At 42.5% G+C, this 27,451-nt stretch overlaps 1 protein-coding gene across 3 annotated transcripts in view; it reads right to left on the reverse strand.

Moving 5' to 3' along the window:
* Positions 1-27,451, reverse strand: part of fam163aa (family with sequence similarity 163 member Aa) — a 141,370-nt gene that overhangs the window by 95,926 nt on the left and 17,993 nt on the right. For 2 of the 3 annotated variants that reach the window (XM_059647763.1, XM_048538651.1), the window contains exon 2: positions 11,007-11,068. The exons of the other annotated variant lie outside the window; for it this stretch is intronic. The gene's annotated coding sequence lies outside the window, so the exon portion shown is untranslated. The remainder of the gene's footprint in view (positions 1-11,006; positions 11,069-27,451) is intronic. 3 annotated transcript variants of the gene reach the window in all.

The following is a 27,451-nucleotide window of genomic DNA, read 5'->3' on the forward strand; positions in this document are numbered from 1 at the left end:
TGTCACTGCTTGTTGTGCATTGTTCCATAGGGCAATGTCCACCTCTTCATCCCTCCCTTGTCACACTCCCTTTTAATCAGAAACCAAGACAGTCGAGCTGTCATTGGTAATTTACAGCTCACTTCACAGGAAAGACGTTCCTCTGTTGGATTGTTTATACCATTTATCACAGGCTGTCTGATATCATCAGCTGCTTGCTCAGGCCCTATCAAACAAATGGCCCTCACAGGCAGCTATGAACTGCCCAGCTCAGAGAGGATAGCAGAGGAGACACTAACTATACACCAGACTGCACTGTCAGCTGCGAGCTCAGCATCTTAATGACCCACTCAGTGCATTTTCTACTTGGTTTAATGATCAATGTTTGCAGGAGTATATTTAACCAACGCTGGATGGCAAGAGGAAATTAGATGCTGCACTGGGTGGAATCACGTTACATTACTCTGACTCTCTCCACTTTACTTAGGAAACTAGTATCTCATCTCCAACTCTTAGACTTCCAAAAGGCCTTTGATACAGTGCCTCACAGGAGGCTGCTGAGCAAGGTGAGGGCACATGGTGTTCGAGGTGAGCTACTGGCTTGGATTGAGGATTGGCTGTCTGACAGAAGGCAGAGAGTTGGGATAAAAGGCTCTTTCTCGGAATGGCAACCGGTGACGAGTGGGGTCCCACAGGGTTCAGTGTTGGGTCCACAGCTGCTCACCTTATATATTAATGATCTGGATGAAGGGACTGGGGGCATTCTGGCAAAGTTTGCCGAAGATACGAAGATAGTTGGACAGGCAGGTAGTACTGAGGAGGTGGGGAAACTGCAGAAAGATTTAGACAGTTTAGGAGAGTGGTCCAGGAAATGGCTGATAAAATTCAATGTGAGTAAATGTGAGGTTTTGCACTTTGGAAAAAAGAATACAGGCATGGACTATTTTCTAAATGGTGAGAAAATTCGCAAATCAGAAGTGCAAAGGGATCTGGGAGTGTTGGTCCAGGATTCTCTAAAGGTTAACTTGCAGGCAGAGTCCGTAATTAAGAAAGCGAATGTAATGTTGTCGTTTATCTCAAGAGAGTTGGAATATAAAAGCAGCGATGTGCTTCCGAGGCTTTATAAGGCTCTAGTTAGGCCCCATTTAGAATACTGTGTCCAATTTTGGGCTCCACACCTCAGGAAGGACATACTAGCCCTGGAGCGTGTCCAGCGGAGATTCACACGGATGATCCCTGGAATGGTAGGTTTAGCGTATGATGAACGGCTAAAGGTCCTGGGATTGTACTCATTAGAGTTTAGAAGGTTGAGGGGAGATCTAATAGAAACTTACAAGATAATGTATGGTTTAGAAGGGGTGGACGCTTAGGCGGGGAGACTAGGACCCGTGGGCACAACCTTAAAATTAGAGGAAGTAAATTTAAAACTGAAATGAGACGACATTTCTTCAGCCAGAGAGTGGTGGGCCTGTGGAATACATTGCCGCAGAGTGCAGTGGAGGCCGGGACATTGGATGCCTTCAAGGCAGAGATCGACAAATTCTTGATCTCAAAAGGAATCAAGGGCTATAGGGACAGTGCAGGGAAGTGGTGTTGAAATGCCCATCAGCCATGACTTAAATGGCAGAAGGACTTGATGGGCCGAATGGCCTTACTTCCACTCCTATGTCTTATGGTCTTATGGTCTAACTCCCTGTATCCTACGTCAAGAGGGGCTGAGAGGACAAAAAATTCATTGTGATAGCCCCGTTCCTGGTCTATGATCGCAAATCAATGATTTTATTAAAACTAGAGGCTCCATTAACATGTTTCCTTATAATCAGAAAAAATATATTCATACTGTAAAGAAATATTCTAAGGGGAGACCCTATCAGTAGTGATTAATCAAAGAAATTAAGGAAAACGTCAAACTTAAAGAAAACACAAATGCTTGCACAAAGTTGAGGAGCAGGTCAGATGATTAGTTATATTGTATGGAATGGCGGAGAATGGGTAAAAGTGAACAGGAGACAGAAGTTAGAGTATGAGAGAAGGCCAGTTAGAATTGTAAATATAGATAGCAAGCGTTTCCGTAGGTATTTAAAAAGAAAATAAGTAAGGAAAATGTGGGTCACTTCCATGTACAGTGAGAATGGGACATTAATTATTTATAACGAGGAAACTGGATTTGAAATCCACAAAAACTTGATAAAGTCCTCACTATTGCAGATGCAAAAAAAGAACAAGTATCTATAAGTGAAGGAAGACAGGAACTTGATGAAATTACAAGTCCAAGTGAAGTAATACTGAGGAAACTGATGTATTGATGGGTTTCAGTCTTGGGTCTTAATGATGCTTTAGATGTGTTGGTGTTAATTTTCTAAACTTCACCAGTTTCAGAAAATGTTTGATCAGACTGGAAAGTAGCAAATATGAAAACTTATCCTGAGAAGCGAGTGAGGCAGGAAACATAGAATTTTCAGCCAGTTAGCTCTCTGCCTATTGTGGGGATGGTGTTAGAAGTGATCATTAATGATGTCATAGCAGCATGCTTGGAAAAATTCAAGCAATTTGGGAAGAGTTTCCATAGTTTCATGCAGGAGGGGAATCATGTTTAACCAATTTATGGTTATTTTTTGAAGAATTAACGTGTACTGTCAATGAGGGGAAGCATATTAACATACTGTATATGGATTTACAGAAGGCATTTGACAAGGTGCCACATTAAAGGTGTGAGGACTATATTGTTTATTTTTCTGCACTTTTGACTGTGGCTAGAAATTGGGAAAGAACTACTTTGAATTGAGGAAGAAAGCACTGTTCTTTTGAAAAGCACAGTCACTGAAACTCATTGTAACTCATTTTACATCCCCTGCTTTGAAAGCATTAGGGAAAAAGTGTATTATAGATGGCAGAACACCACAGGGTATTTACAAAGTGGGATTTGGCTGGAAACTTGTTGCTGAGTGGTTTGTGGAGTTGTGATTGTAGATGTCAAAGGTCATCAGCCTAATAACAGCTTTTTACTTACTTCCTGGGCAGATGAATAGCTTGTCGGTGTGAATGATACTGTAAGAAGCCTTTGGATTGCTGGAAGGTGAGGTGGTACGTCTCTCTGTTGCTCTCTCTATCTCTTTCTTAAAATATTTGAAGCAAAAGAAAGTCACTTTCTCTACTACTGGTTGTTATTGGTTTAACTAATATGTCAGAGAGTTCATGGTTTGTGAACCAGTTGCTCTGTGTTTCCTGTGCAGAAGTGAAACAACCACAGGATGTTTGAGACCTAAAGAACTTCTCCATTGAATCCTGAGGACTAACACTATTGAGCTGCTTCCCAGTTGTTTCTTCTCTCCACTCATAACACCAATGTTTTGATTTCCTGTGTCTGTCTGTATATGTGTGTCAGGGTTTATACAAGGGTTTAGAGCTTTAATTTTTAGGGGTCATTAATGACAACTCATAGCTGTAATAAACAAGTAATTCTTGTTAAATACAGAAATGCAGTCCATGTTTTCTATTCTAAGGTCTGAGCAATGAAGGCAAGCCTTCATAACCATCCTGTCTATACAGGATGCAAAGTTCAACTAATTATGCACCTAAACCCCTAGGTCTGACTGTTCTACAACACTATCCAAAGTCCTACTTATAATTGCTTTTTAATTACTTCAGCCTTTGTTTGTTTTACCAATTTGCAAAACCTTGCATTTATCCAAATTTAATTCCATCTGCCCCACTTCAGCCTATTGACCCAATTGGTCAAGATCTCTTTGTAATCTTAGATAACTTTTTTCACTGTCAAACAGCTGTCAAGGTGTAATGGGCCAAATGGCCTCCTTTGGTGTTGTATCTCTCAATGATTTAAGGAAGCCTTATATCGCCCATGATTTGGGCTGCACCTTTCTCTGTCAATGCTCAAGTAAATTGTGGATTAGCCAGGCTAAACTACCATAGTGACCAAGGATGTGCAGGCTGGCTGGACAAGCCATGGAAAATGCAGGATTACAGGGATAGGGCAAGGGTGTGGGTCTTGGTGGCATGCTTTACAGAGGGTCGGTGTGGACTGGATGGGCTGAATGGCCTGTTTCCACACTGTGGGCATTCTATGAAATGACATGCTGCTTCTGAATCGTTGAAGAGAACCCTTCCTTTACCCACTGCCAACTTGAATACATTCGTAGTCAAAACAGATTGTATATATAGGCTCGATAACTGCTACTCTGGAAGAATTCAACAGAGTTGATTCCAAAGGGGGAAAGAGAGTGCGAACTTTTAGTAAATCCGGCATGCCATTATTTTACTTGTTATTTGAAATAAAGAAAATTGCTGAAAAAGACATACATTGTCAAAGATTACATGAAAAAAAACAAATGTATATACTGCATGAGGTGAGTGATGATTGGTAAATGAATTGCCATTGAGAATGCATTAATTAATGTTGATTGACAGTTAACAGCCAGGCTTTGTTAAGTTTTAAAACAGGCAGGTTGGCATTGATTAGTCAGGACATTGCCCTAACAGTTACCTGACTGACAATAGTCAGTTGTCAGCATAACAATGCAGTGTCTATGTGCTAATTTGACATTGTGAGCTGATTCTTCACTTGAAGAGACAATAGACATCTGCACTGTAATATTGTGCCATCCAGGCCATTGTATAGTGCAGTATTCATTGAGCTTCTGAACTTGCACAATTGAGCTCGGTTTAAGAACATCACGCATGTCCAAATCAATACAATTGCCATGGGATCCTACAGGCCCTGTGCTTGCAAATTTTGTTCTTTGATTCCATGAGAAGTGTGTCTTTCATGGAATGACATCTAAGCTTCGACTCCTTGCATATTTCCAATTCAACAATGCAAGATTTACTGCAACCACGTGTGAGAATTTTCCTACATGTCTTAACATCCAATGCTCACATTCACATTTTACATGGAGCAGTCAAATAAACTGCCTTCCCCCAATGTCCTGGTTGAGAATCAAGGGGGTTTCTACTACATAAAAACTGAGAGAACTGTGGATGTTGGAAATCAGAAACAAAAGAGAAATTGCTGGAAAAGTCCAGCAGGTCTGGCAACACACGTGGAGAGAAATCAGAGTTAATATTTCAGGCCTGGTGACCCTTCCTCAGAACAGGTCACTGGACCCAAAATGATAGCTCTGATTTCTCTCCACAGATGCTGCCAGTCCTGCTGAGCTTTTCTAGCAATTTGTTTTTGTTTGGGCTCCACCTCAGTCTCCCACAAGTCTACATTCACTGCTCAGTATACATATCGGGATTCTTCCAGTTCCACACATTGGAATGTAGGAACAGGAGTAGGCCATCCAACTCCTTGAGCTTGTTCCGCCATTCAATGAGATCATGGTTGATCTTTGGCCTAACTCCACTTGCCGGCATTTGGCCCATTTCTCTTAATATCTTTACTTAATGACAAATTTATCTATCTCAGATTTAAAACTCATGAGATTGGTGTTATTGGAAACTTCACAAATCATTCAATATGCAAACTTAATGACAAAATAGACCACATCAAAGTCAGGAGCTGCATTGCTGCTTTCAGTTCTAGATGTTACTTCTGCTCATTGAATTCAGAGGTCAGAGCAGAAAGTGAAAAAACTTGGCAGGAACATTGATCCTGCAAGTTAATGGATACCCTCCTCAAATTATTTCTAACTGCAGGCCATACTAACTTATGAAAGACTCTGTTGTATTTGGAATGAGGTCAGCCAGGTGGACTCATAGAAAATGAGTTCCCTGATTGGGGCTATTAATCTGCTCTAATCAGGGAGCCCTGGCTGACACATATAAAAGGAAATGTCAGAGGTTCTGGCCACTCTGAGAGCTGGCTTTGAGGCAACTGGATCAGTGTCAAGGACTCTCCACATGCAAATAAATAGTGACCTCGTGATGGACTACCAGCCTCTGTGGAATTATTTCAGATCCAAAGGCAGTTGTTATTGGTCCTGAAAAGTGCCCAGTTAACCCTTATGTAGAAAATGAAGTAGACATGAAGTGGGCTTCATCAGTAACAGAATACAGCTGTTAAGCCAAAAAGGTGTTCTGCCTATTGCCCAGATGAATAATGTGGTAGATGAATTTCAGTGCGAGTGTGATGCCAGGTATGTAGCTCAGTATGATGCCAGGTATATAGATCAAAAATCTCTAAGTGGTTTGGCTACTTGCAACAAGCAAGCAACTGATCATACCTAACCAACACTTACAAATCTTGCAACACCATGTCAGACATTAGGTGTCACTCTGCAATTGGACAGCATTTGCTGGATAATCCCAAATGTGTGAGGCATTATGTAGGCAGTCAATTTTAGGTTCTCTGTCAGGCTTGCAGAGTCACATATTTGCACGTAGTTGAAACTTCATCTATTAATACATACGGCAGACAAAAAGAATGTATATACACTGTGCCTGTTTCAACTCAACAAAATAGATTGACAGCCATTTGCTAGTTATTTTCTCAGGGCAATGCCCTGACCAATTGAGATCCACCTACCTGCTTTAGAATTGAACGAAAGCCTAGTAGTGAACTGTCAATCAGTATTCATCTATGCATTCTCTATGGCAATGCTCTCTGTCAATCAGAGTGCACTTTCCAAATAATCAGGCATCTCCTCTCATGCAGGTTAAATGTGTGACAGTCAAGAATGCACAACAACACTTTTTCTTCCTCAGGCAGCTCAGGATGTTTGGCACGTCCATAACGTCCCTCTACAGATGCATCGATGAAAGGGTACATTACAGCCTGGTATGGCAACTGTTCTGCCTAGGACTGTAAAAACTATAGAAGGTGGTGTGCACAGCCCAGACCATCACAGAAGCCAACCTTCCAAACATGGACTCCATTTACGGCTCGTTGCCACGGCCAACATCATCAACAGTGCACCCAGTAATGACCTCCTACAACCTCTTCCATCAGGCAAAAGATACAGAAGCCTGAACACATGCACAAGCAAGTTCACGAACAGCCTCTTTCCGGCCATTATCAGACTGTTGAATGGAGTCTAGCGTCAAATAATGTACCCTGCAACGTAATCTGTGTGCATCTCAGTCTTTCGATCTGTACATCCTTTGTTTACTGTGATCCGCCTCTAGCACTCATAAACAAAAACTTTTCACTGTATTTTGGTTCATCTGACAATAAGTAAATAAATCAATCAGTTGGATTTTTCCTGGAACTGGTATTCTTGCCAAGTGTTCTATGTTCTATGATCTATGTTCGATGTCCTGATGAGTGCAAGATGAAAAGTTTTAACAATGTGTCTTTTAAAATAATACTCAACTTCCATACTACCAGCAACTATCCATGAGAAGAAGTGCTGGTCAGTTTTGGTGTAAGTGTAAAACCTAGAATAAAGGTTGGATTGTAGCAGCTTTAGTTGAGCTGATTGAGCTGAGCTGGCACAAAGTGAAAACTCATTTTGCCACTGGCTGGTTAGCTGGACCTGACGTCTGACTTACCCTAAGCTGGCTGATTCACCAGCATCGAACATATTGATTCCCCACCAGACCACATCCAAACTGCATCACTCAGGAATAGCTTGGAGTCATATCTGAACTCTCTTCCTGACAGTGACAGGGTTGACATTGGTAAGGAGATCTATTCCTGAGGTCCCACACAATTGGCGTCTCAGATTCGTGGCCATTTTCCAATTCACTCTCATTATTGGAGGGAAGCAAACCAGGATCATAGGACAAAAAAATGTTTTGGTTGTATCACATTGGGATGCTTGGGCGTTGCTAACCTTATGTCGAAGACGAAGGGCTTCTCTTGGGTGAATTAGTGAAACGTGCTGCAGCCTTATCACCTGGTGTCTGAGTCAATGGGATTTTTTGAAGAACTGCGCTGTACAAGACGGGATTTGAGCACCTCAGAAGTTGTCCCTAATAGTTCTACTCAACACACATGACAACGGCTGATTTGTCACCCTCCTAGTGTCAAGTTGTTAAGTTAAGAGAATATCTGCTCAGTTTATTGTTCCTTGCTCTACCTGACTTCTGATACAGGCTTAGATCACTTTATGTTGCCAGGCTCGTACCAGAGTGAGGAGGAAGATGCCCTCCAGGCTACTAATAATTGGAAGAAAACAGTCAAGTCACATTAGACTGCAAGTCCTGTTCATCTGTTCTGTGTGGCTAGACTTGTGATCCTCCTGAGTAATATACTTGCCTGGATCAGGATAACATCGCCTTATTTAAGAGAAGACATTGCTTCATTGCAGATAGTTCAGAGAAGGTTAACTCGGACGATTCCTTGTAGGGAAGAATTATCTTATGAGTAAAAGTTAAAACAAGTTGGGACTGTACTCATTAGAGTTTAGCAGAATGAGAGGTGATCTCATTGTAACATATAGGATTTTTAAGGGGCTGGACAGTGTAAATGCTGAAAAGAGGTTTCTCTTCATGGGACCAGTTGGCAGAATATATATATTGATGAGAAATAAACTGTTGCTTCTTTACCTATTTCAGGTTGTCAAATAAATTTGTTTCCTTCAAGTGTTGGTACAAGTTTCTCATTTATTGTGACATTTGAAAAGGAAAGAAGACAAAATACAAATTTGCTTAAATGTATCTTTGTATGCTTCTTTGCTTTACAATAAAAGCACAGTTGTCATCTGTTTGTTGTAAAGAGTAGGATTCCTCCCACCCCGTGTTCAGTCCCATGTTCTGCCCATGCTCCAGTAATTGCCAGTGAGACGAACCACATCTCACACCCAGTTCTGATAAACTGTGATACTAAACCAAAAGATTACATAGGAACATGCCATTCAGTCACAATGGAGAACATTGGTGCTGTTTCTCTATAAGAACTTTCTCCCGCCCTTCAACACTTAATCTTATATCCTTCTGTTCCTCTCTCTTATCTAGTCAACTAGATTCGCCTTGAATGTGTTTATGCCTCTCTATCAACATTTTGTATTCTTTCAGTGGATGTGAGTCTTGCTGCTAAGGCCAGCATTTATTGCCCATCCCTACCTGGCCTGAATTAGGCACTAGTGACCTGCATTCTTGAACTGCTGATGTCCTTCACGTAGGACACCCACTATGCCGTTAGGAAGGGAGTTCAATGATTGTAACCCAGTGACAATAAAGTTACAATGATATATTTCTAAGTCAGGATGGTTTGTAGCCTGGAGATAACTTTCAGGTTGCAGCACAGTGTTTGCAGCTCTTGTCCTCATTTATGGGATAGAGCTCATGGATTTGGAAGATGCAGTTGAAGAGCCTGGGACAATCACTGAACTGCATCTTGCTATATTGCACTCATTGCTGTCAGTGTGCATCAGTGATGAAGGGATTAAATGTTAGTTAAGTGAGCTGCTTTGTTCTGGTTAGAGTTGGGCTCCTTGAGTGTTTAGGGTCCCTCAGCAGGCAAGTGTGGAGTACGGCATCACAGTCCGGATTAGGACCTGGCAGCTGGTGGGAAGTCTTTGGGGAGTCAGGAGGTGAGTCAAGCGTCGCAGAATTCCCAGCCACTGACCTGTTCCTGTAGCCACACCGTTTATATAGCTCGTCTGGTTCAGTTTCAGATCAATGGAATCACCATGAATGTTAAACATGGGAATTCAGTGACAGTGAATGCCATTGAATGTACTGTGGCTACATGAGGCTCAGGATTTTCCTGCGAGTAACTCACCTCTTGGCTTTTGTCTAAAGCCTGTTGACCATCTACAAGGCGTAAGTCAGGAATGTGATGGAGTATTCTCTAATTTCCTGGAGAAGTGCAGCTCCGAAGATATATGAGGAGGTTCATGTCACCCAGGGCAAAGCTTGATTAACATCTACTCTATTCCATACTCTGCCCTGCCTCTCAGGACACACAGCAGCAGTAATGAGTATCGCCTATAAAATGCAATGCAGCATCTCACCAATACTGCTACTCACCTGTATGTGAGACTCTTCAGTTTCTGATCATTTGACCACACTTTGAGATAATTCTACAAATTGTGACTACACCCTCAGACTTCTGCCATATGATCTTCACTGCATTATAGTCTCTGTCCAGCCTGACCCCGCTTTGCCAGGCTACTATCTCTTGTTGTGTATGGTATTGGCTCTGAAAGAGTTAATATTGAAGTTGCATTAACTCCACCCAATTTGATTATGTATTTGTGTGGAGGCAGTGCATTCTACTTTAGCTTTTGTAGGACGCAGACGGATTCTGTGCAGCCCCCGAGAATCCTTTGTAATTATGCCTGATTGCTGCTATAAGTTGTGAAGCCCACATTGGGACCCTCCTGAATGGGGATCCCCAATATCAGGACTGATTGCAGAGGCAGAAATGCAATGATTAGATTGGACAATGCTCCACAATCCATTCCAAACTCTGGGTCCGCTATGTCGATGATACCTTTGGGATTATCAAACACACAAGACTAGAAGAAACCCACCAACACATAAAATAACATCCTCACCGGAATAAAATTCACCAATGAAGAAGAGACCAATAACTGATTACCCTTCCTGGATGTAATGGTGGAATACAAGAACAATGGGGATCTCCAGAGTAGTGTACACAGAAGAACAATACATAATGACCAGATACTTAATTACAACAGCAACCACCCCAAAACCCATCAGGACATCATTCAAATGGGCCACAACACATTGCAGCAATCTGGAATTGCATGAAGCGAAACTGGAGCACCTATATGGAGTTTTTGAAAGGAATGGACACCCAAAAAGCACAATCCGCTCTGATATTGGAGAACTTTGAAATATCATATCACTATTGATCAATCAACATAGTGAATATTCTAATAGTCATGGAACTAATATTGGTGCCCAGCACCATTAGCTCACCATTCAGTAAAATACTGCAATTCACAAAACTTGATCTTTGTCCCAGCTATTTCCTGTTTTACAATGCTTCTACACAAATAGTAATGCTTGGCTGATCCATCTTTATATCGATGTTTACATGCAAGGACAGAGCCCACATAGGAGACTTGTCTGCATTCACTTCATGCTTTCTCAGACATAAATCCTTGGAATCCCTGCATTCATTCTCTCCATTGCTGGTGATGTGGTTTTCCTACCTTCCCAACAATTGCTCAGATTATTTCCTTATACTTCTGTCCTGCAGATGGATCTCAGTCGCCTGCAAAAGAAAAGAGAGAATTTGGATAATGGAAACTGCAGATGCTGGAGAACCTGGGATAACAAAGTGTGGAGCTGGATGAACACAGCAGGCCAAGCAGCATCTGATGAAGGGTCTAGGCCCGAAACATTTGTGCTCCTAAGATGCTGCTTGGCCTGCTGTGTTTATCCAGCTCCATACTTTGTTATCTTAGAGAATTAGGATATTTTGCATCATTTGGTTTGGCACCCTGCCTAGGAACAAGCCACTTCTTGATGAATCCATTGATCAGATTAGGGCGGCACGGTGGCTCAGTGGTTAGCACTGCAGCCTCACAGCACCAGGGACCTAGGTTCAATTCCAGCCTTGGGTGACTGTCTGTGTGGAGTTTGCACATTCTCCCCGTGTCTGTGTGGGTTTCCTCCGGGTGCTCTGGTTTCCTCCCACAGTCCAAAGTTGTGCAGGCTAGGTGGATTGGCTATGCTAAATTGCCCACAGCATTCAGGGGTGTGTGGGTTTTAGGGGGATGGTCTGGGTGGGATGCTGCAAAGGGGCGGTGTAGACTTGTTGGGCCGAAGAGCCTGTTTCCACACTATAGGGAATCTAATCTAATCTACAAATGAGACCTCCCTTGACTTAGTCTCCTATGCAAATATATGTTTGAAAAAGTCCCCAGTGCTTCTAATATTCCAATAAATGAAAACTCTGCATTGGCTTCTGCTTCATTTAATTTTTTACATCAGATTTCCCAAAGCTCTGGCATCTCTAGCACTACATGACAAGATAAATATCAAGTCTATTTCAATTAATAAACCAAAACCAAAATCATTCTGTACTGCTTCTTGTATTACTGTCATTATTATTGTGCTTGCCTCAATTTTTAGTTCCAAGTTCGTCAATTTCTCTCCTTCTTTATGGCCTAACACTGACTTCCATTTTGATTTTATTTGATTAGGCTTTGCTGAAGCACTTTGAGATGTTTTTACTGTGTAAAAGATGCTGCATAAGGATGAGTTGCTGTTTGAGATTTATCCTGTCACCTTTTATCATTTAGACAAAGTCACATTAATTTTCATTACCATTCAGCTCACACACTTTCCATTTCCCTTTGTCAGGTTGAAAATCCATGACATGTATTTGAACATGAACTCTATCTCCTTTCACTATTTGCTTTTTGCTGTCTTTCCCATTTTCTGTGTTTTTTTCCTTTACATTTCACCCTTTTCTTTATGATATTTTCATTAATCATGGTCAAATCTTTCCACCAGAATTTCAACAAATTTGCATACAATTTCAACCCTCTCCAACAATCGTGCACATGCATCCATAGAACAAGTCTTAGTTCAATGTTAACAAAGTGTGAAGCTGGATGAACACAGCAGGCCAAGCAGCATCTTAGGACCACAAAAGCTGACGTTTCGGGCCTAGACTCTTCATCAGACCCTTCCTCTGATGAAGGGTCTAGGCCCGAAACGTCAGCTTTTGTGTTCCTAAGATGCTGCTTGGCCTGCTGTGTTCATCCAGCTTCACACTTTATTCTCTCAGATCCTCCAGCATCTGCAGTTCCCATTATCTCTGATCACAGTTTTAACCTCACTGCGAAGCCTCTTCCATGGATGCCTAACCTGAAGAAGTTAACCTCCTCCCTCCGGAGCACTGATGAAGGGTCTAGGCCCGAAACATCAGCTTTTGTGCTCCTAAGATGCTGCTTGGCCTGCTGCATTCATCCAGCTTCACACTTTGTTATCTTAGTTAAATGATAAGTTGGTTAACAATAAATTCAGGATATCCCTATTTTTCTGCCGCCACAAGCTACTCTGAATTCAATAGTAGCATGTTCGTATAATCATTCTGCATTTTGCTCATCTGTCCACGTTGCTTCATTCAATTGACTGCACAATCCTTTCTTTCCATGGAAAAAGAAGTGACTCTGAGTTATCTGCAGACTTTCACACTTTGGGAACATATCAGGTTCCACACTTTATTACCAAATTGTAATGCCATACTGTGCTTGTGGCAGGTAACATCTGTGCCTCACAAATACCAGGCAATGAGCATCTCCAATTAGAGACAATCTAACCACCACCCCTTGGCTTTCACAGTGTTACTATCACTGAATACTCCACTGTCAACATCCTGGGGCTTATCATTGACCAGAAACTCAACCGGAACTGCTAATATAAATACAGTGGCTACAAGAGTAGGTTGGAGGCTTGGAATACTGCAGCAAGTAACTCCCCAATGCCTGTTCACCATCGATGAAACACAAGTCAGGAGTGCAATGGAATACTCTCCATTGGCCTGGATGGGTGTAGCTCCAACAACACTGAAGAAGCTTGACATCAGCCAAGACAAAACAGCCCACTTGATTGGCAACTCTGTGGCTGTAGTGTGCATAATCCACAAGATGCACTGCAGAAATTCATGTTGGATCCTTAGGTGGCACTTTCCAAATCAATAACCATTCCATCTCGAAGGACAAGGGCAGGGGAACGCCACCACAGCAAGATCCCCTCCAAGCCACACCCCTCCTGACTTGGAAATATGTCACAGTTCCTTTACTGTTTCTGGGTCAAAATCCTGGAATTCCCTCCCTAGTGGCTTTGTGGGTCTACATATAGCACATTGGCTCAAGACAGCAGCTCACCACCACCTTCTCAAGGGCAAACAGGAACAAGCAATAAAAACTAACCAGCAATGGCCACATCCCAAAAGAGAATAAAAACAAGATCCATGTCCTTTTGAGAAGAACTAATGTATGGTGACTGACGGATGTATTTTGTATCAGACTGATCTCTATACTGATTATCTAGAATGGTGTCAGGAAATGACCAGCACCCACAAGAGAAATTACCTATCTTTCATTGGCATTCTTTGCTAAGTCCCCCACTATCAATATTCTGGAAGACATAATTGATCAGAAACTTTCCTTGTTTCACTATATTTATTTGTTTATATAAATATGACAGTTTGAGGAGTAGGTCAGAGGCCAGGAATTGGGCAGTAAGTGATTCACCTCAGGACTGCCCAAAGCCTGTCCACCATTTACAAAGCTCAAGTCAGAAGTCTGATGGAATATTTCCCCTTTGCCTGGATGAGTGCAGATCCAACAACATTCAAGGAGCTCAACACCATCCAGCCTGCTTGATTGGCACCACATCCATCATCTTAAATAATCACTCCCTCTACCACTGATGTTCAGTAGCAGCAGTAGGTACCATCTAAAAAATGCATCGCAAAACTCACCAAAGCTCCTTCAACAGCATCTTCCAAATATGTGGCATCTACAGCCTAGAAGGACAAAATACATGAGAAAGCCAACACCTTCAAGTTCCCTTCCAAACCACCCATCACTGAGACTTGGAAATATATCGCTGTTTTTCAGTGTCCACTGGGTCAAAGTCCTGGAATTCCCTCCTTAACAGTTTTGTGTTGTGCCTCCAACCGGTAGACTATAGTAGTTCAAAAATGTGGTTCATCATCACCTTTCCAAGAGCAATTAAAAATTGGTAACAAATGCTAACCTAGCCAGCAATGCTCACATCCCATGAAAGTACACTTAAAATAGAAGGACTGTTGCAGAAAATCTTCTATTCACTCTCTGCTTACATGTTTAGTTAGAGGATCTAGATACAAATCAATGGGCTGTCAGACTCTAACTGAACAGTAGTCACAGATGTAAGAGATAAAATAAGCCCAGCTCTAAATTAGAGATAGCAAGAACTGCAGGTGCTGGAGTCAGAAATAACAGAGTGTGGAGCTGGAGGAACACAGGCCAGGCAGCATCAGAGGAGCTGGAAAGTTGACATTTTGGGTTGGGACCCTTCTTCAGAAATGGGTCCCACCCAAAATGTCAACTTTCCTGCTCCTCTGATACTGCTGGGCCTGCTGCGTGCCTCCAGCTCCACACTGTGTCAGCTCTAAACAATGTTGTTGCAAAGCTGAGGTTATATATTTGCATGCATGGGCCTGAAAGGGTTAATAGTGAGAAGTACCATAATTACTGCCCAATATGGTGATGGCCTCATGGGCAGGACAGCTTAAGGTCTTGAAGGGGTAAGCCTCAACATCGGGTCCTCCTCAGAATCTCTGGAACAATGTCTCTCATATTAATGTAACCAGTTGATCATTTGAAATAAACTAAATTTTGTTAACTGCAGTAGACTGTTTTAGCTCGACCAGAAAGTGTTTTTCCTCTACCACACTAGACTAGTCAGCCCTGTAGTTTCCTACAATGAAAGAAGATGGTGGGCAGCAGACTATACTGTTTTAGTGAGCTGGCATGGTGACACAACATGTACCACACAAAACCTTCACTGTCTATTGCACAAGGGAAGACCTCCAGACTGGCATGAAGTCTTCATACACACATTTATCCTTATTGCATACACACATTACTTATTGCTCTCATGTTCCACATATTTCCTGAATTCCCATATTGGGAATTGGAGCCATCTTTCTGCCTTCATTGAAGATTCTAACTTCATCATCATTCCTCCATCTCGACTTCATTTCACAATGTATCTGCTTACCTCCAAGTTTCTCAGCTGCCTTGCGTGTTCTCCAGTTTCTCTCTGATCTTCCTTCATGTATTTTTTTTATTCTTTATTCTTTAGTGGCACTGTCAAGGTCAACATTCATTTACCATCCCTAATTACTCTTAACCTTGACAATTCGTGTGGAAATTACAAGTCCACTACAATGTTAGAACCTGCAGTCGCATTTAGGCCAGGCCAGGTAAGAATGGCAGATTCCCTTCCTGAAATGATTTTAGTGAGTCCGATGCATTTTTTTACAATTTTGTAGAATTCATGCTGCCCTTTTGACTCATCTCATCCTGTTCCTGCTAAACTGCTGGCTATCCAGCTTCCTAACCTGAACCTAATGCTGATGGGTATTGTAAATAATTTCACCTCTCAGCATTGTCTCTGTTTCAAAACTGCTGTCTACAACTGTTTCCCCTCAATCCTTTCCATGTAAATAACTGACCTATATTCAATCTCCTTCTACACAAAGTGCTCTCCAGAAGCTTCGCATTGGAATCCCTCCAGTCTGACTTCCACCTCCACTGCAGTGCTGTGAAAGTCTTGTTCAATGTCATGAAGGTTACCGCTGATTGTTATCTTGGTGAACGATTGTCCAAATGCCGCAGGACCTTTTTGCAGCCCTTGACAAGTGGCCAACTCCTCCAATGCCTCATCATTGCTGCACAGTTCACTTTAGACTGGACACACTGGGACTTTTTCCACTGGAGCATAAGAAATTTAGGGGTGACCTTATAGAAGTTTATAAAGTCATGAGGCGTATAGATAAGGTGAATGGCAGGTGTCTTTTCCCTAGGGTGGGGCATTTCAAGACTAGGGCACACATTTTTAATGAGACAAGAAAGATTAAAAGAAAAGATGGACAATTTTTATACAAAGAGCGTGGTTTGCTTGTGGAATCAACTTCCAGAGGAAGTGGGTACGCTTACAACATTAAAAAGACATTTAGATCAATACATGAATAAGAAATGTTTGGGCCAAGCACAGGCAGGTGGGACTGGCTTAGTTTAGGTCTATGGTCAGTGTGGACTGGTTGGGACGAAGGGTCTGTTTCCATGCTGTATGACTCTATAACTCTATAACTGTGTTGTTTGGTTCTACACTCTACCCATTCATATGCAGAGCAGCAAACCTGCCCATCTGGTATCCTGTCCTAGGCAACTCAAATTTTCTCATATTACATTTTGTGAAGACCAAAATAATTGGTGCTAGCCTGAGCCCATGAACACTTCTTCCAGTCCATGGCCATCGTCTCAGTCTTCAGGCAATTACCTTTAAACTATTTATGTTTTATTTGTGCATGTGGACATCATTTGCTTGGCTAGCATTTACTACCTATTCTTAATTGCCCAGAGAGCAGTTAAGGGCAACTGCACACTTCTAGGCTATACTATATGAGGATGGTAGATTTCCTTCCCTAAGAGACATTAGTGAACTCAGTGGGCATTTATTATAGTGGTTACAGGGCCACCATTATGCAAGTTTTTATATTCCAGATTTTTATGAATTCAAATCTTATCACCTGCCATGATGAGGTTCAAATATGTGTCCCTGGAACATTAGGCTGTGATTCTGGATTGCTAATCCAGGGATATTACCACAGCTGAGCTGAGCTTCCATTCCATATTGTCAGCTCAAACCATGTATACTTCATGCTATAATTTCACACCATTGACCAGAAATGGAACTGGACCAGCCCTATAAATACTGAGGCTGCAAGGGAAGATCAGAGGCTAAGAATTCCCTCACTTCCTGATTCCTAAATGCCTGTCCAACTCCTACAAGGCACAAATCAGGATAATAATATTAGGACTTGATATCAAGTGGATCTGATGGAATCCAGCTACTGCTTTAACCCTTCTCTGTGTCTTTGTCACTGTGAAATTAAATGTCATGATTGGCCACATATCCCCATCTCCCTGAAAAATTCACTGGGCACTGAGCTGTCATAAGGTATTCTGCAGCAAGTCCCACTCACTCAATTCGTTTGTTCTTCCTGATTATCACTGCTTTCTGGTCCCAAAATATCTCAGATTTAGATTTCTTATTGACATGGATGCATTCTTTGTAACTTTGCTCTCTCCTTTTCTGTGAACTCTTTAAACCCTCTCAAACAGCTCTATTTCACTAACTTTGACTTGCGAATATCCTTCTCTTTCTGCACATTTTTGGTGGCAATTTCAGCCATCTGTGCTCGATGTTTGGATCCCCTTTGCCTTCAATTTCCTCTCCCCCTTTAAATTCCGCTTTCAACCCAACTCTTCGATCTCAATATTCAGTTTTACATCTAATATCGCTTTCTTTATCCCAGCAATCATTTTCTGATAGAGTCATAGAGTCATGCAGCACGGAAACAGTCCATGCTGAACTTAATCCCAAACTAAACTAGTTGCACCTGCCTGCTCCTGGCCCATATCTTTTCAAGCCTTTCCTGTTCACGTACTTATCCAAACCTATTTTAAACATTGAAATTGTACCCACATCCACCATTTCCCCAGGATGTTCCTTCCATACACGAACCACCCTCTATGTAAAAAATGTGTCCCTCATGTCTTTTTGAAATCTTTCTCCTCTCACCTTAAAAATGTGTTATCAGTCTTGGGAACCCCCATCTTAGGGAATAGACAACTATCATTAACTCTGTACCTCTCCTTATTTCATGAACTTCTATAAGATTGCCTTTCAATACGCACCAGTGAAAAAAAATTCCCAGCCTATCCAGCCTTTCTTTACAACTCAAACCTTCCATTTCTGGTAACGTCTGGTACATCTCTTGTGAACTCCCTCCAGCTTAATGAGATTCTTCTGATAACAGGGCGACCAGAACTAGATGCTCTTTTCCAGATGAGGCCTCACCAATGTCCTGTATTTTCCAATCGAAGAGTATGTATAAAATGTGGAGGTTCTTGGTTTGCGGGCAAGTTCAACATCCATTTTCTGCACAGTAAGGATCCCATACCTTGAGCAGGTCATCTGTTCGGGTGATAATGGGAACTGCAGATGCTGTAGAATCCAAGATAACAAAGTGTGGGGCTGGATGAACACAGCAGGCCAAGAAGCATCTCAGGAGCACAAAAGCTGACGTTTCGGGCCTAGACCCTTCATCAGAGAGGGGAATGGGGAGAGGGAACTGGAATAAATAGGGAGAGAGGGGGAGGCGGACCGAAGATGGAGAGAAAAGAAGATAGGTAGAGAGGAGAGTATTGGTGGGGAGCTAGGGAGGGGATAGGTCAGTCCAGGGAAGACAGACAAGTGAAGGAGGTGGGATGAGGTGGTAGGTAGGAAATGGAAGTGCGGCTTGAAGTGGGAGGAAGGGATGGGTGAGAGGAAGAACATGTTAGGGAAGCGGAGACAGGCTGGGCTAGTTTTGGGATGCAGTGGGGGAAGGGGTCGAGCTGGGCTGGTTTTGTGATGCAGTCGGGGGAGGGGAAGAACTGGGCTGGTTTTGGGATGCAGTGGGGGAAGGGGAGATGCCATGGGTACCCGCATGGACCCAAGCTATGCCTGCCTCTTTGTAGGTTACGTGGAACAGTCCCTCTTCCGCACCTACACAGGCCCCAAACCCCACCTCTTCCTCCGTTACATTGATGACTGTATCGGCGCCACCTCTTGCTCCCCAGAGGAGCTCAAACAGTTCATCCTCTTCACCAACACCTTCCACCCCAACCTCAAGTTCACCTGGACCATCTCCAACACATCCCTCACCTTCCTGGACCTCTCAGTCTCCATCTCAGGTAACCAGCTAGAAACTGTTGTCCATTTCAAGCCCACTGACTCCCACAGCTACCTAGAATACACCTCCTCCCACCCACCCTCCTGCAAAAATTCCATCCCCTATTCCCAATTCCTCCGCCTCCGCCGCATCTGCTCCCAGGATGAGGCATTCCACTCCCGCACATCCCAGATGTCCACGTTCTTCAAGGACCGCAACTTTCCCCCCGCAGTGGTCGAGAACACCCTTGACCGCGTCTCCTGCATTTCCCGCAGCACATCCCTCACAGCCCGCCCCCGCCACAACCACCCCGAGAGGATCCCCCTCGTTCTCAAATACCACCCCACCAACCTCCGGATACAACACATCATCCTCCGACACTTCCGCCATCTACAATCTGACCCCACCACCCAAGCCATTTTTCCATCCCCACCCTTGTCTGCCTTCCGAAGAGACCACTCCCTCAGTGATTCCCTTATCCGCTCCACACTCCCCTCCAACCCCACCACACCCGGCACCTTCCCCTGCAACCGCAGGAAGTGCTACACTTGCCCCCACACCTCCTCCCTCACCCCTATCCCAGGCCCCAAGATAATTTTCCATATCAAGCAGATGTTCACCTGCACATCTGCCAATGTGGTATATTGTATCCATTGTACCCAGTGTGGCTTCCTCTACATTGGGGAAACCAAGCGGAGGCTTGGTGACTGCTTTGCAGAACACCTCCGCTCGGTTCGCAACAAACAACTGCACCTCCCAGTCGCGAACCATTTTAACTCCCCCTCCCATTCCTCAGACGACATGTCCATCATGGGCCTCCTGCAGTGCCACAATGATGCCACCCGAAGATTGCAGGAACAGCAACTCATATTCTGCTTGGGAACCCTGCACCCCAATGGTGTCAATGTGGACTTCACAAGCTTCAAAATCTCCCCTTCCCCCACTGCATCCCAAAACCAGCCCAGTTCTTCCCCTCCCCCCACTGCATCTCAAAACCAGCCCAGCCTGTCTCCGCTTTCCTAACCTGTTCTTCCTCTCACCCATCTCTTTCTCCCACCTCCAGCCGCACCTCCATTTCCTACCTACTAACCTCATCCCACCTCCTTGAACTGTCTGTCTTCCCTGGACTGACCTATCCCCTCCCTACCTCCCCACCAATACTCTCCTCTCTACCTATCTTCTTTTCTCTCCATCTTCGGTCCACCTCCCCCTCTTTCCCTATTTATTCCAGTTCCCTCTCCCCATCCCCCTCTCTGATGAAGGGTCTAGGCCCGAAACGTCAGCTTTTGTGCTCCTGAGATGCTGCTTGGCCTGCTGTGTTCATCTATTCGGGTGATTATTTTTCTGGGCTTGGATATTGGTGGGAGACTTCTGTTCATTAAAGAATATCATGGAATCTTTCGGGTCTAACTGATCCTTCTAAACATCTAGAAATGGCTTCCATCTGATGAGCATGGGTCAGAGCTCCAAAGCACTTTGGACATTTTTAACATGTAATTTCAAAATATCTTTTGTAAAAAAGGGCCACACAAACAAAAATGTCAATATGTGTTACTTAAGTGGCTGTCTAGAAAGAGCGTGAACATGGAATATCAAACCTAAAGCTTTGAAAGGAGCTTTAAACAACAGTCCTTCACAGTGGGAAAAGCTGGGAGATCTCTTGTGACTCCATAGGTCAGGACGGGCTCAACACTCTTTGAAGAGTACACAAGGTCAGTGTTTTAACAGCTAGTTTCAGCTCTACTGGGCTGCACTCATGGGATTGAGTGAGCTCAAATACCCCTGTGTATTAGTCACAGTTCAAACATTCATATCCTCTGAATGTGACTGTCAAACAACTACCCATTGTGTTTCAGGTAATGAGACTCTTGTACTTTGTGTGCTAGAGGTTAGCTAGCTAGCAAGCTGGATGAAAAGAAATAGGACAACAAAGACTCTCTCTCATTCTCAATGCTGGAATACAATCATGGTCAAAAAGGATCAGAACATCAGAATCTCAACCAGTCTGCAAAACTAAGCCTCTTGAAGTTGACTGTTAACTACCAACATCAGTACAACCAACATCAACTGCACTGACCGCAATTTACAACTATCCACTCTTCACAAACAAGTTAAAGCCTGAACTGTATTTCTTTGTAACTTTTGTCTTTTTGGACTCACCCCTTATTTCTAATTTGAGTGTATGTGTGCCGCTTTACCAATTCTTCTCTCATTTATCAATTCATAAATTCATTCTGCATTAATTCAAGAATGCTTAGTTAAATTAGTTCCTTTGAAAGCTTAACCTCATTTGGCTCTGGGAGAAAGGTGCCTGTATGGACGGCACTGTGGCTCAGTGGTTAGCACCCCTGCCTCAAAGGGCCAGAGACTTAAGTTCAATTCCAGTCTTGGGCGACTGTCTATGTGGAGTTTGCACATTTACCCTGTATCTGCGTAGGTCTCCTCCCACAATCCAATGATGCGCAAAGATAAATTATCCTCAAAGATAGTTGAGGTGGATTGGCCATGCCACTGTGTCCTGGGATGCCTAGGCCAGTTGGATCAGCTTTGGGCAATGCAGGATGACAGGGTTAGGATAGGGGGTGGGTCTGGGTGGGAAGCTATTTGAAGGGTTGGTGTGGACTTGATGGACCAAATGGCCTGTTTCCACACTGTAGGGTTTCTAAGAAGGGAAGGGATGCATATTTAAAGGAATCCTGTGACAACTGAGGGCGTGGGTGAATAAGTGAGGGGAAACAGTTCATCCGCCCTCACCCAGGAGCTTGGATACCTGGGATATCCCATCTGTAAATGTGACCAGCTGGGGAACATCATCCAGGGTTTCAGCATAACACTGCATCATGATTGGAGGATGGGAATGTAACAAGTTGCCAGTGTTCTCCATTTCTGCATTCTAGTGCTGTCAAAAAAGTTTGTGGAAATACAGTTAAAATTGAATTTGGTCTTCATCATTGAGGTTCAAAATGGAGGGCTACAGGTTTGACTTTCTTGACCTTTCTTGGTTTTGCTCTTAATTGTACTGGTTGCCTGCTACATCAAATTCAGGAAAGACTGAACATTGAATCATTACCAATGTCAGATTGTAACATCTTCTTATAAAAGTTGGCATCTAGGCACATATATGATGAACTTTATTCCAAGATCTTAAAGGAAGTCACCAGTGAGAGAGAGAGAAATTATCTTTAGTGTTACTAAACTCCCTTGATACCTGGAAGATTCCATTAGATTGGAAGAGAACAGATATATAAAAGGAGGCAGACAGCAAGAAACTACTGGCTTAATATCTGTCACAGGGAAATTGTCAGAAGGTTTTATTGAAGAAGTTATGGGAGTGGACTTGCTTGAGTTCGAGGCAAGCAATAGAAGTCAACGTGGTTTTATGAAAGTAGAATCATGTTTAATCCATTTATTGGCGTTTTCTTTGAAGAAGTAACATGCTCTGTGGATGTACTACACTAAGCTGCCAGAGACCAGTTGATAAGGAGCTACATTAAAAGCTGTTGTGGAAAATAAAACTTCAGAATATATGTGGTAGCAAATTGGCCTGGGTAGTAGATTGACTGGCTGTCAGGAAGCAGAGAGTAGGCATAAATGGGTCTTTTTCACGTTGGCAAGATGTAATAATTTGGTGTGCCACAGGGTTTGGTGCTTAAGTGCTTACAGTTTATATAAATGATTAGATGAAGGGACAGAAGGTAAGGCTGCTAAATTTGCTGATGGCACAAAGCTAGGGAGGAAAGTGTCTGAAGAGGCTAGGAATTGATATCAATAGGTTAAGTCATTGGGCAAAGAGTTGACAGAGTATAATGTGAAAAAGTGTAAAATTGTCCAGTTTAGTAAGGAGAAAATAGAACAGAAGCATTTGTCTCAGTGTTGAGGGATCGCAGAGCTCTCAGTTAGAAAAACAATCTGGGTGATTTAGTGTATGAATTGCATAAGATTAGTCCAAAGGTGCAACGAGTAATGAAACAAGATAATGGGCTGTTTCCATTTTTGCTTGCTCTCTCACTTGTAGTGTTACCAACTGTGGTTGAAACATAAAAACATAGAAATATAGAAGATAGGAGCAGGAGAAAGCAATTAGACCTCTGCCTTGCCATTCAACACGATCATGGCTGATCATTGAGCTCAATACCCTAACCCTATATCCCTTGATTCATTTATCTACAAGTCCTATCACTATCTCCTTCTTGAAAACACAAATTATTTTGACCTCTACCGCTTTCTGTGCTAATGAATTCCACAAGCTCACCACTCTCTGGGTGAAGAAAATTCTCCTCATCTCAATCCTAAGCGGTTTTCATCTTATCCTTAAACTGTATTGCCTGGTCTGGACTCCCCACCATCAGGAACATATTTCCTTCATCTAATCTGTCTAGTCCTGTTAGAATTCTAGGTTTGTAGGAGATTCTCCCTTCATATTTGTAAATTCCGATGAATTGAATCCTAACTAACTCAATCTCTCCTCATACGTTAATCCTGCCATCTCAAGAATCAATTTAGTAAACCTTTGTGGCACTCCCTCTATAGCAAGAGCATCCTTCCTTAGATTAGGAGACCAAATTGGTACACAATATTCCAGTTGTGGCCTCACAAATGCCTTGTACAACTGTAGAAAGACATCCTTGTTCCTGTACTCTGGTCCTCTCACTGTGAAGGCCAAAGTACAGTTGGCCTTTTTTCTTGCCAGCTGCACCTGCATGTTTACTTTCAGGCACCCAGGTCTTGTTGAACATTCCCCTCTCTCAATTTATTGTCATTCAAACAATAATCTGCCTTCCTATTTTAGCTGCAAAAAAATGAATAACCTTATGTTTATGCACACTATGCTGCATCTGTCATGCATTTGCCCACCCATTCAGCCTGTCCAAATCACATTGCGACATCTCTGCATCCTCCTCACAGCTCAGTCTTTCACCCAGCTTTGTGTCATCTGCAAATTTTGAGATATTGTATATAGTTCCCTCGTCTAAATCATTGACATATATTGTGAATAGCTGGGGTCCTAGTACCGATCCCTGCTGTATTCCACTAGTCACTGCCTGCTATTCAGCAAAAGACTCATTTATTCCTACTCTTTGCTTCCTGTCTGCTAACCACCTTCCCATTCAACTCAACAAGCTACTGCCAATCCCATGCTGTCTTCTTTTCGTGGGACATTTGTCAAAAGCCTTCTGAAAGTCCAAATAAAACATATCCAGTGGCTCCCTATGTCAATTCCACTCATTACAATCTCAAAGAATTCCAGTAGATTTGTCAAACATGATCTGCCTTTTGTAAATCCTTGCTGACTGTGTCTGATTCTTACATTATTTTCTAAACCCTCTGCTATAACATTCCTCAGAACTGATTCTAGCATCTTCCCCACGAATCACACCAGACTACCTTGTCTATAATTCCCTGTGTTTTGTCTACTCCCCGTTTTATATGGTGAGGTTGCATTAGCTACCTCCCTATCTGTAGGATCTATTGTATTGGACCTTGGAAGATGACCACCAATGCCTCCACTATTTCTAGGATCACTTCCTTAAATACCCTAGGATGTAGATTATTAGGCCCTGAAGATTTACCAGCCTTCAATCCCAGCAATTTCTCCAACCCCATTCCTCTACTAAGACAGGTTTGTTTCAGTTCCTCCATCTTACTAAACCCTGTGCTCCCCATCACTTCCAATGTGCTATTTATGTCCTCCTTTGTGAATACAGAAGTGAAGTATGAGTTTAGTTTGTCAGCCATTTCTTAGCTCCTATTATAAATTCTTCTGCTCCTGATTGTAAGGAGGCTGCATTAATTTTTATCAATCTTTTTCTCTTTAATATTCATTGAAAATACAGGTTGGATGCATTTCTGATCAGTTCATGACTACCTGTCAGCCTTTGCCCTACCCTTTATCATGTCTCCAACACTTTAATAAATTGTATCATTTAAAGAAAATGAAACAAAACATCACTAAATCGTTTCCTCCTTTTTTTTCTGGGATACTTCCAGCAGCATCCAGGAGATTATCAGTGCTTCCGGGAAACTTTAGCACAATCCTGCATCCTCACGGCTTGAACATTTTCTGGAGAAGGAGGGTCAGAGGTCAGGTGCTAAGTTCCTGTCCGACAAGAAGGGCAATCTGCGAATGTCCAGCCATTCCAGATAGTCTACTGAGAGATGAGCCTCAGCAGCTGTTTGTAAGACTAGACCATATAAGCTTTGTATGTGCCAGTACTGAAATTAAACAAAAGGATCAGCATGGCAACCAGTTCAGAAACCAGGGGAAACCAGTGCCACTTATTGCTCTTTATGGTCATGAGAAGCAAGGTAACTAATATTTTTCACTTTATAATTGATTTGACTTCAATCGCCTTCCAGCATTGTTGCGTCAGGATGCTTACACTGAAATCATTTCCAAACCCTAAACTCAAGCGCTGACAAGATAAAGCTGGCCAAGTGCCATTAAAGCGTCAGAGAACGAGAAAGTACATGTGATGCTATCCCTGGAGCTTCCAATGACTCATGTATCAATGTCTTTGTCTCCCACAAGGTTCATGATTTTCTCTAAATGGGTTAGTGACTCCAGTACCTCCATTAGAATAGTGGACAGGTGACTTGATATGAACATGTTAATTGTATTTACATCAATCTCAAATAGACAATTTACAGGCTCCAGAAATGTGACGATATCAAAATCCCTTGAATTACAGCTGAGAGATTCTGAATGGAATTATTTGTAATTTGACTCTGCCCGAATACATGATGAAATTTATCTCCCACAATTTAATCACTTCCCCTTTGTTGCAAAATGGAGTCCAGTGACACTGTATCACTGAATTGTGGAATTTTTTTTGCACTGCATGAAGTTGGGAATGACAGTTTCCTAAACATTACACATATTCTGTATGTAAATGTCCGTAACTGCATTTCAGGCATTCCATTCAACCTCACAGCTCTGTTTGATGGATCCTAATTTTGAAATTCACGCTCTCCTTTTTTGCTGAACACTTTTCATGGCTGATGAATGTAAATGTCTCTGTTAATATAATTTAATTATTGAATGAATGTGTTCCTGCTCAGATAGTACTAATGATTCCCTCACTATTATTCCTGTAGCTGTCCAAGTCTCAGCCATAGAATGGAGTTGTCTCATGGTGGAGAGGTAGAAGGTGGGAAGGCCATTCAAATAGGTAAAGTGGAGGTGCATCCATTCTCCATTATCAAAGGAAAGACATGGATCATAATAAGTTTAGACAGGAGTTTGTTGATGCTTTTGGGGCATGTGGATATTAAGAAGGAGTTAGTGTTGTGTGTCTTGAAAAACATTCACGTAGATAAGTCCCAGAATACTGAAGAAGACAGTGAGAGACTTTTTGAGGCCTTTGTGGAGATCTTTGTATCCTCTTTAGCCACAGGCAAAGCCCCAGGAGACTGGAGAATAGCTAATGTTGTTCTTTTGTTCGAGAAGGGCACCTTGGACAATCCAGGAAACAATGGATTAGTGAGTCTTACATCAGTTGTAGGGAAATGAATGGAGAAGGTTTTTAGGGACATGATTCATTTGCATTTGGAAAAGAATGTGCATATTAGGGATAGTTGGATAGGCTTTATGCAGGGGAGGTCTTGTACCACAAACTTGATTGAGTCTTTTGAGGAAGTGACAAAGATGATTGATGAAGGTCAGGCATCTTGTAGATAACATCTACAATAATAGAATCACTACTTTGTGGAAGCAGGCCATTTGGCCCATTGAATCCATACCAAACCTCTGAGCATCCTATCTAACCACAGCCCCCTACCCTAACCCAGTGATCCAGCATTTCTCATGGCTAATCCATTTAGCCAGCATATCCTTGGACACAGTGGGCAACTTGGACAGCTACAGGAATAATAGTGAGGGAATCATTAGTACTATCTGAGCAGGAACACATTCATTCAATAATTAAATCATAATAACAGAGACATTTACATTCATCAGCCATGAAACATTTGAAACACTGATCAAGACACCATCTGAAATTGACCAATTAGTCAAGCAGCAACTGATAGAAGGTTTTTTTGAGCTTCCTAGACACATGGCCAAATTCAAACTGATAATCTACATATCTTTGGACTGTGAGAGGAAACCAGAGCACCCAGAGCAAACTCCGATAGGCACAGGGAAAATGT

The sequence above is a fragment of the Stegostoma tigrinum genome, chromosome 8 (assembly GCF_030684315.1).
Source record: "Stegostoma tigrinum isolate sSteTig4 chromosome 8, sSteTig4.hap1, whole genome shotgun sequence".
Lineage (NCBI taxonomy): Eukaryota > Metazoa > Chordata > Chondrichthyes > Orectolobiformes > Stegostomatidae > Stegostoma > Stegostoma tigrinum.